Source organism: Danio rerio, chromosome 12 (genome assembly GCF_052040795.2).
Source record: "Danio rerio strain M-AB ecotype USA chromosome 12, GRCz13ab, whole genome shotgun sequence".
Lineage (NCBI taxonomy): Eukaryota > Metazoa > Chordata > Actinopteri > Cypriniformes > Danionidae > Danio > Danio rerio.
The window spans coordinates 20,695,948-20,706,822 of record NC_141032.1 but is presented as its reverse complement, the minus strand read 5'-3'; the positions used below and the strand labels follow the sequence as shown (position 1 = coordinate 20,706,822).

General features: G+C 35.4%; 1 long non-coding RNA gene across 1 annotated transcript; it reads right to left on the bottom strand.

The window, feature by feature from the left end:
- Positions 1-1,097: 1,097 nt before the first annotated feature.
- Positions 1,098-1,730, bottom strand: LOC147841367 (uncharacterized). Its single transcript, XR_015504053.1, has 4 exons — positions 1,643-1,730; positions 1,468-1,522; positions 1,293-1,368; positions 1,098-1,218 (listed from the first exon to the last, which is right to left on the bottom strand). It is a non-coding gene; the product is annotated as an uncharacterized LOC147841367 (long non-coding RNA).
- Positions 1,731-10,875: the final 9,145 nt, after the last annotated feature.

Sequence of the window (10,875 nt, the reverse complement as noted above, 5' to 3'; positions counted from 1 at the left end):
CACAAGAATACTGTTTAAGATTTATAAACACATTACACAGGCTACATCAAGTACTTCACTTTATAAAGTCCAAAGTATTTGTCTTGAGTCAGAATACTCGGTCATAATAAATAATTTGTCATCAAAATTTTCTCTGTATTTCAGAATGAAGGCAATGTTTCTCTATAAATTGCTTCAACAGTGCAGAAAACCAAATACATCAGTAGCCTCTTCCTCAACACCAGTAGATTACTCCTCATCATCCTCAAGTGGAGTTGTAATTTGTTGTAACACAATATGTGTTTATGCTTTTGATAAACATGACATGTAAAGCACTCATATCTGGAAAATGTTCTTTGATAGTCATTAGGACCACAAGTTATTTAAAAATTTGCTTTATGCATGAATTACAGCAGTGTGCTGGATTAACTTGATTGTGATTATCCCAACAGCATGTAGAGAAACAAAAAACAAGGTTGATCACTTTGGTAACTGGAGTAGATCGAGGCTTGTCACCGTCCACCGTTTATTCAAAACATTCCACTGCAGAAACATCAAGGTGATCTTCTAATAAGATGGATATGTCAAAAATGTATATTCATCCACATCATTAGCCCGGCCAATCGCAATCCCATCAACTCTGAAGACTGCAGAGACTCGTCTTGTTAACACAGTTGTCCAGTCGGTGGTGTCCTTCTGTACTTGAACTGTTGGATGTGGTGAAGATGGTTCACTGTAAATGACAAAGCAATAATTACATTAATATCAGTCACTCTATCACTGATGAAGAGAAAATCAACATGCATAGAAAGTAAAATAATTAATATTCACAGATTTAAAAAAAAAAAAAGTATCACAGATTAAAAGACTAATATAAATTTCATTCATTCATTTATTTTCTTTTCGGCTTAGTCCCTTTATTAATCTGGGATCGCCACAGTGGAATGAACCACCAACTTATCCAGCATATGTTTTATGCAGCAGACGCCCTTCCAGCTCCAACCCAGTATTACGAAACATCCAGACACACTTATTCACACACACATTTATACACTACAGACAAATAAGCTTACCAAATTCAAAGTCTTTGGACTTTGGGGAAACCGGAGCACTTGGAGGAAACTTTCACGAAAACTGGAAGAATATGCAAACTCCTCACACAAATGCCAACTGACCCAGCCGAGGCTCGAACCAGCGACCTTCTTGCTGTAAGGTGACAGCACTACCCACTGCGTCATCCTAATATAAAGAATATCAAGCATTATAAAATGCATTTATCACAGCATATACTGAACAGAAAACAACATACGCACCTGAGCACAACGAAATGTTGAAGTGTCTCGCTTAACAAGGCTGGCAACATGAGAAGGGCTGCTGTAAAATCAATTCCTGGAACATAAGATGTGGCATACAAACAAATATGAAGGAATCCATCCAAAGCTAGAATTTAATAATATTAATCAAGTGGAGAAAGTTTAGAAAGAGTACCTTAGAGTCAGGTCCATAGCATTCTTAAGTTGATCTCTCATCTTTCGATGAAAACCTAGAAAATAATTTTGAACACGTGGGTGTACATTTATTGTTGTTTGTAAGTAAAAACCTACAAATTTAAAATAGTATGTAAGCCATTAAAACCATGGTATAGATAATGAGACATACTTACATCTTGTAACTGAGCCATGCTTTCATATGACATGCCTTCATTGGTCTAATGCTGTTAGCCTGCATTATGTTGTTCAATCTTGTCCTGAAATACAATTGGAAACTTCATAAACTTCAGGAAAGCAATAAGATAAAGCAATAACTATTTATTTATAGTATTTTATTTATATATAACGTTAAGTATAACGTTAAACGATAGTAAAGCACCAACAATTCTGGACATGAGAGTTTGTGGACACTCCTCAACATTAATGTAACTTAGACACTGAAACGAAGATATGTACAAGCATACACACGCCACGTTTGTAACTAGCCACGTCTACATAATCAGTCGCTTTGCCGGTGACAAAATTGTGATTTTTCTTCACAAAATGGCGGTGTATATAACCGTCTAAAATTACATTTCCGCGGTCAACCGTGGCTAGAAAATGGCCTCAAAATATAAAACAATATCGATAATTACAAATTCCAGTATTAATAACAAAAGGTTTTATATCAAGGTCTATGAAGACTTCAGTCGCGCCAGCTCCGGGCCACACCGCACATTACTCACGGCCCGATTCCGGTGCACGGTTACGGCAGCGTCGGCTCGCTTCTGCCGCCGCATCTGGCCCGAGTAACGATACAGCAGACGGACTCGTGCAGGCGAGAATCTAGCCAGCATACTCGACCGACCGCCTCAGTAACAAACACTACTATAACGTCTCAACAAGCCAAATTCTTAAAGAGACAGCAACATCACCACCTGTATGAAGATGCTGTCACTCTGCATGGTTCTTATTCTACATCCCATATACTATAGGGACTTTAACAGTAAGCAAAGACCAGTATTTACGTTTTTAATGATTAAAATTACATTTAATTATAAATTAAATTATTAACATTTTTGAGAAAAAATGTAATTTAAATACATGAAAAAAATTTAATTATTAAAATATTTAATTCAATCAATTTATTTATTTATTATATTTTTAAATTATGTATTTTAGTATTAATGTTTAGTATTAATACATTTAAATTAGTGTTATATAGTGTCTTGATCTTATCATGAGCTGAGGGTACAATCTTGTTCCTATAGGGAAACAAAATATATAATTGTACCTTTAAAGGTGCCAAATTGGTCCTTTACGGTACAATTTTGTATCCAAATGTGCTATAAAAGGTACAAAAATGTACCTTTCAAACCTAAATCTGGACATTTGTACCTTTATAGCCCATTTGGGTACAAAATTGTACCCTAAGGACCAATATGGGACCTTTAAAGGTACAATTTTATATTTTGTTCCCTCTAGGAACAAAATTGTACCCTCATTGTACCTTTTTTTCTGAGAGTGTATATATATATATATATATATATATATATATATATATATATATATATATATATATATATATATATATATATATATATATATATATATATATATATGCTATTTATATTATAATTCTATTATATTTGACAATGGGGAAAAAGGTGGATTTCTGTGTTAAATGTCATGTACCTGATTTAAAAAGCTGCTGGAATTGTTTTATCGCTCACACATGCACTTGCAAATGTATGCTTTTTGCCATCTTTGGTTGCGTGTTGTTGTTTTTTTTTACTTTTAGAAGGGTTCATTCTTATTCTATAATACTTTTGGAGGGTCATGCTGAAGGGATTTAGAGCATAGTGAGGCGTCCTTCCAAACTGAATGAAGTGTGTAACCACAATCACAAAGGATCAAGGTTCAAAGTGTCCATCAGTTGTATTCTTCAAAATACTTAATTACAAAGGGCCTTTTGAAGTGGCCAATTTTGATCACTTTGGTTTGGACAATAGAATGTAAAAGATATGGACATGGAATCCATGACATCAGCCATGGTTTCTGAAGAACACAAAAGAAGCTACAAGTAGGTATGGCCAACCGTTGCCATTTTGTTCGTACGTGATCACTGCAAGTGGTGGGATACCAAACAAGGGCAAAGAGGCCTAGCATGAGCGGAGTTACAGACGCCTGCCAGAATTTTGCCTAAACAGGCTTTTCTATAGGAGAAATGCTTAATACTTCATTACCTGTGACTCTTTTGTATTCTGACCGCATGTGCTTGGTGGTACACTATATCAATAAAGTGTTAAGTCTTTTAAAAACACTGTTGTAAAACACTGAGCCAATAAACAATGTTCTTATGACATTTTTTACAGGAGTAAAACACAAATTACTTCCAAATACTTCAGAAATAGTCTGTCTATTTAGGAAATCCAGGCATAACACTGTATGACAACATTTCAGTTGACTTTATAGCCTACAGCTAATCACTCAGTCAGATTCTGGAGTGCATTACAGGTCTAAAGAAAATTATAAATCATAAATGATCTTAAGTAAAACAAATACATTATTAGATATGGTATATATATATAATTTCACTCATCTGGGAAATAAAGGTGCGGTGAATGGTTTGTGAGCCCAATTAAGTGCACACAGCATGCCATATCATCTGATAATTTTAGAAACTAATTCCAAAAAGCAACTGACTGTGTAAAGCCACATAAAACAAAACAAAAATACGATGTACAGTTGAAGTTAGAAATATTAGCCATTCTTTGAATTTTTTTCTTTTTTAAATATTTCCCAAATTATGTTTAACAGAGCAAGGACATTTTCACAGCATGTTTGATAATATTTTTTCTTCTGGAGAAAGTGAATTTTTTTTTTATTTCAGCTACAATAAATGCAGTTTTATTTATTTTTTTTAATTAAAGGACAAAATTATTAGCCCCTTTAAACTATATTTTTGATATTCTATACAGAACAAACCATCGTTATACAAGAAATTGACTAATTAACTTAAACCGGCTAGTTAACCTAATTAACCTAGCTAAGCTTTAAAATGTCACTTTAAGCTATGCCATAATGACAAAGATAAAATAAATCAGTTATAAGAAATGACTTATTAAAAGTATTATGTTTAGAAATGTGTTGAAAGAATCTTCTCTTTGTTAACCATAAATTGGGGGAAAAAATAAACAGGGGGGCTAATATGTGGGTGGGGGATAGCTAATAATGCTAAGTTCAGCGGTTAATCAGCTAGAATCAGCTAAGGTGAAGTGACAGTGAACAGTAAGTCCTAGCTGTCACTCAAGTGGCCACACCCTTAATTATGCAGACTTAATAAAACTTAATATAAATGAAAAAAGTGAGTTATAAAAAAATTCACCCCCCTCACAGTTGTGATGAAGGGTAATATTAGCTATATGAACCAAAATCATTCTTTGAACCAGGCTGTAAACACCCTTTTTTTTGCTGTAAATTTGGCCATTTTAAGAGTGGGCTCAACAGGAATCTGCTCTATTATGGAGCCAGGACTAGCAGAATTTCAATCAATTGCACAAGGGAGATGCTTCACAAGGGAGAGTGGGAGGTTGTCACTTGGTTTGGAACAACACTTTTAGATGGCAGCCTTTTTTTCACTGCAAAGTGGCCTTTGGAGGGCAAAATATGTCATTTTCAATAGTCTCTATGATTTCTTCTTCTAATGTTTATTGATGATTGGCACACCAAATTAAAAGACACCTACTGGATTAGAGTGTGAAGCACAAAATGGCGGAGAAAAGCAATCTGTGTGTTCCAAATGGGATTTATTGCCCTCAAAAGTGATAAAAACAGTTCTGGTCTGTGTCATTCCAAATCAGAGCTCAAAACCAAAAAAGTTTTTTGGTGTCACATTCTGTGATTCATTCAAATAGGCACATCTTTATGCCCCAAACCAGGAGAACTCCAGGGGGAGGCCAAGGGGATCACATAAACAGCACATAAAACATGAAGGGACACTAATTATCATTTGCATTACAAGACTTTACTTAAGATCTTTACTTAATAGATTTTTTAACTGTCCTTTGAACAATAAAAAATAAAAATAAAAGAAGGAAAAATATGGGGAAAAAGTTGTTTTACCACTTTTAAAAAATGCATTTTTACCTACAGAGTATAAGTAGTATTAATCTCAGCAGATAGGTTCAGCACCATTAAATATAGGCCACTGTTTTTATTACCTCTCTGCACTATACTAATACTTTTTGTTATTTTATTAAACACACTGAAAAAAAAATATTCAAAACTGATTTCTTGGATTTACTCATTTTGTTTATGTTAAGTGGTTGTAAACAATTTATTTGAGCTGAATTTAAACAAACAAATTAAGTTTGTAATTAAATTTACTTTGTTTGTTTAAATTTAACACAAATAAATTGTGTGCAACAGTTTTGCATGGACTACTTTGTTGTAAATATGAGCAGTTTTTATATAAAACATTTTTATTTTACAATGCCTAATGCTGTGAAACAAAATCTTGATCCAAACTAAAGCAAGCAAGCGATGCAAGAAGGAAAAAAGAAATGAGGGGACAACTATTCACCCCAATATTTACAATATGATCATAAAAACTGTATTAACGATAAATGTAAATGAAGCGCAAAAAAATATGAAATAATAAATACACATGTGGGTTACAAGTCTTAGAAAACAGTTTGATAATAAAGCAATTTCTAAACAGTTATGATTGTTGTTTTAATTGTTGGGCAACTGACAGCTTTAAACCCAAAATGACCGGTGTGGTAGATGAAGAAGACCTGGAGTCAGATATTAATTCAAAAAAAGTTTACAGAAGATAGTTTGCAGTTTCATCAGCTTCATACACTTGTACAGAGTTCATAGGCCACTCTGCTTACAATCTCAAATCAATAGAATGATACAGTACTCTAGCATAACGTCACTACAGCTGTGTCATACATATATGTGTTTTACCTGATTGGTTAAAGCGTAGATAAACTTACAACCTCTCCAAATGAGTGCGTACTATTCCGAACAATATCTCCAATGATTACTTGAATCATAAGAAGCAAACAAAGGTCAGACATAACAGGAAGATATTTCTGTGATCAGGATGACCAAAGGTAATTTTCAGCTCCTCTTCTAGTGAGATGGGTCTGGCTGCAGACCTGGTGCAGTGCAATCTGGGTTCAATCCAATGCTTTTTAATGGGCTCACCTAAACCCACCCCTAATCCTATCCGTCACAGTGACGTCACTAGCTCCATTTGAATGCTTTTTGTCTGACATTGCATCGCTGAGTGATGCAGTCTCAGCTTGCATCATAAAGGCTGCATCCAGATACTATTGCTTCTAGTGTCCTCCGAGGAAGAACACATACATACACAAAGGAAACCTATCTACATCAAGGTTGTCTTGCTCTCTAGCAATCATCTTATCAGAATGGTACAATAAACACCTTTCCACTGGCAGCTAACTAGTACATACAATCACCAGCCACTTTAATAGGTACACATGTCCAACTGCTTGTTAACGCAACCTTTAATTAGCCAATCACATACTGTAACAGTAACTCAATGCATTTAGGCATGTAGGCATGGTCAAGACGATCTGCTGCAGTTCAAACTGAACATCAGAATTGTGAAGAAAGATGATTTAAATGACATTGAATGTGGTATGGTTGTTGGTGCCAGATGGGCTGGTCAGAGTATTTTAGAAACTGCTGATCTACTGGGATTTTCACACACAACCATCTCTAGGGTTTACAGAGAATGGTCCAAAAAGAGAAAATATCTAGTGAGCGGCAGTTCTGTGAGCGCAAATGCCTTGTTGATGCCAGAGGTCAAAGGAGAATGGCCAGAGTGGTTCCAGCTGATAGGAAGGCAAAAGTGACTCAAAAAAACACTTGTTACAACCAAGGTATGCAGAAGAGCATCTTTAAACTCACAACAAGTCGAACCTTGAAGTTGGTGGACAACAGCAGCAGATGACTACACCATGTGCCACTCCTGTCAGGTAAGAACAGGAAAATAATGGTGCAGTTAGAAGATTGGACAATAGAAGATTGGAAAAACATTGCATGGCCTGATGAGTCTTGATTTCTGTAGCAACATTCGGATGTCAGAATTTGCCATTACAGCATTAAAGCATGAATGCATCCTACCTTGTATCAACGGTTCAGGCAGGTGGTGGTGGTGTTATGGTGTGGGGGACATTTTCTTGGCACACTTTGAGCATTGACCATCAGTACCAAATAAGCATCGTTTCAACACCACAGCCTACCTGAGGACTGTTGCTGACCATGCCCATCCCTTTATGATCACAGTGTACCCATCTACTGATGGCTACTTCCAGCAGGATTACATCACATGTCATAAAGCTCGAATCATTTCAGATTGGTTTCTTGAACTTGAAAATGAGTTCACTGTACTCAATTGGACTCCACAGTCCCGATATCTCAATCCAATAAAGCATCTTTGGGATGTGCTGGAATGGGAGATTCTCATCATATATGTGCAGCTGACAAATCTGTAGCAACTGCGTGATGCTATCATGTCAATATGGACCAAAATCTCTGAGGAATATTTCCAGCACCTTGCTGAATCTATACAACAATTGATTCTGAATGCAGTTCTGAATGCAAAAGTGTGTCCAACCCGGTACTAGTAAGGTGTGCCTAATACAGTGGCAGTAAAAAGTAATAAAGTAAAATCAGAATCTTAAAGGGTTCCCATTTCTTCATAATGATCATTCATTTAAATGCATTATTTAAACATTTAAGCACTGTCCAGCATTAGGCTGTTAGTAACTGGCTCACATTGGGGTTTTTTGTGTGACAATATGGAGGAAGATATTGTGCTGAGGGAAAATACATTGATGTAATGATGAACTATGAATGTAGAATTGTAAGGGTGCTGACTCTCTTGGGAAAAGTTTGATGGCATTTCCTTTTTCCTTATGTTCATTCACTCATTCATTCATTTTCTGTCAGCTTAGTACCTTTATTAATCAGGGGCCACCACAGCGAAATGAACTGTCAACTTATCCAGCGTATGTTTTATGCAGCAAATGCCCTTTCAGCTGCAACCCATCACTGGAAAACACCCATACACTCCTGCATTTACACACATACACTACGGCCAATTTAGCTTATTCAATTTATCTAGAGCGCATGTTTTTGGACTGTGAGGGAAACCAAAGCACCCGGAGGAAACCCACGGCAACACGGGAAGAACTTGCAAACTCCACACAGAAATGCCAACTGACCCAGCCGGGGCTCGAACCAGTGAGCTTCTTGATGTGAGGTGATTGTGCTACCCACTGCACCACCGTGCCGCATTTCTTATGTTCATATATTGTAATGAAGTAGAGATTTGTGCACAATGGTTATGGGGAATTAGCTCTGTTTATATATTATACATTTATGTACAAATGCTGCATATTGATCATTGTTTTGTTTTCTGCATTAACATATCTAGACATTTGGACAGTTGACAAAATTGATTTTTAATACATGAATAATTCTAAAGAGTATAATTTATGTGAAATTTTCATTATTTGTAGCTGTAAATATTTTCTGTCACTTTTGATCAGATGTATCAAGTAAGTAAGAGTATTTATTTCTTTGAAAATAAAATAATTGTAATGGAAACATTTGGAATATAGTGTGCCATTTTTATTGATTTAGTGTTTGATGTTGAGCTACTGTATAACTATGTGGGACTACAGTATGTCATCAATTATCAACATTAACAATGAAAACTAATGTTAATAAGTCAGCAAATTCAAGCTGAGCTTTATGCAATGCTTTCACTGTAATGCGCACACCTTTTTTATTTTTATTGTAAATATGCACAAACTTAGTACAAGAACATACGTCTCACAACAATTATGAACGGATAAAACAAAAAATAAAAATGAGAGAAATTATATACAATCAAAGTACAAACAGATGACAGAGGTAAAAAAAATAATATATATATATATATATATATATATATATATATATATATATATATATATATATTATTTAATCAAATAAAATTTACATAATTCTTCGTATGTTTTTTAGCTTTTAAGGGATTAAGCAGACAAGAAAATGAATGAATGAATGTTTCTAACGTGTAGTACCATATTGTTTTAATGCGCACACCTAACACAACCTATAACCCTCACAGTGACGTCACTAGCTCTATTGAGTGCATTGTGTCTGAGACTGCATGTCTGAAACTACGTGTCTAAACGGGCATATCCAAGACTGTATCCAGATACTATTGGGGAAATAATTGATTCGACTTTTGTTCAAGTTTCAGATGTTTACTGTGTTCTCTTCCACAATAAACAGAAAGTAAATTTCCCCCCAAAAAACCAAGTGGTGCTCGCTGCAGAGCCATTTGAGGAGAGCTGAGCTCCAGCAAGGGGGAGCTTAAGCTTGAGCTCCACCTTTTTTGCACTTCTTCTACGAGTGATGTCACTGGGGGTAGGGTTAGGGGTGGGGTTGGTGTACGCATTAAAACAGCTTACAGGAGGAGGAGCGACAGCTCATGCTCCCCCTCGCTGGAGCTCAGCTCTCCTCAAATGGCTCTGCAGCGAGCACCCTCTCCAAAACCCTCATTCATTAATTTTCTTTTTGGCTTAGTCCCTTTATTAATCTGGGGTCGCCACAGCTGAATGAAACGCCAACTCATCCAGCATATGTTTCACGCAATGGATGCCCTTCCAGCTGCAACCAATCAATGGGAAACATCTATACACACTCATTTACACACATACACCTGGGACAATTTTAGCTTACCCAATTCACTTTTCCCAATTTGGTCTTGTGGGGGAAACCGGAGCATCCAGAGGAAACCCACGCGAACAAGGGGAGGAGAACATGCAAACTCCACACAAAACTTTCAACTCACAACACATGAACTAAACATACAGTAGGTCTATGTATATTGTAATGTGTTGTAGGCTACATGTATAGACTACTCTATAGATAAACTATAGACTTATGTTTCAATTTATGTCTCTCATTTATTCATATTTTGTTGAAATCTGTGATATTTCAAAAGAAAAATATAATCCTTTTTAGATTCTTTAGTCTATTTCACTAATATATAGGCCAATATATATATATATATATATATATATATATATATATATATATATATATATATATATATATATATATATATATATATATATATATTCATTGTGGAATTAGTTAATGTTGATAATGAAATGTTTTTATCATGCTGAAGAACAGAGGACAATCAAACAAATCAGAAACACAACCAAAAGAGGGCGCTATGCTGTTCCTTAGATCAGTTCACCCTACTGCTGCCCCATCAACTCATGTGTGTCCCTGGAGGGTTTTTGTATACTTGAAATTAATGATTTTTATTTTATGTATTATTTTTCTTTTTATTTGATTTATTTAT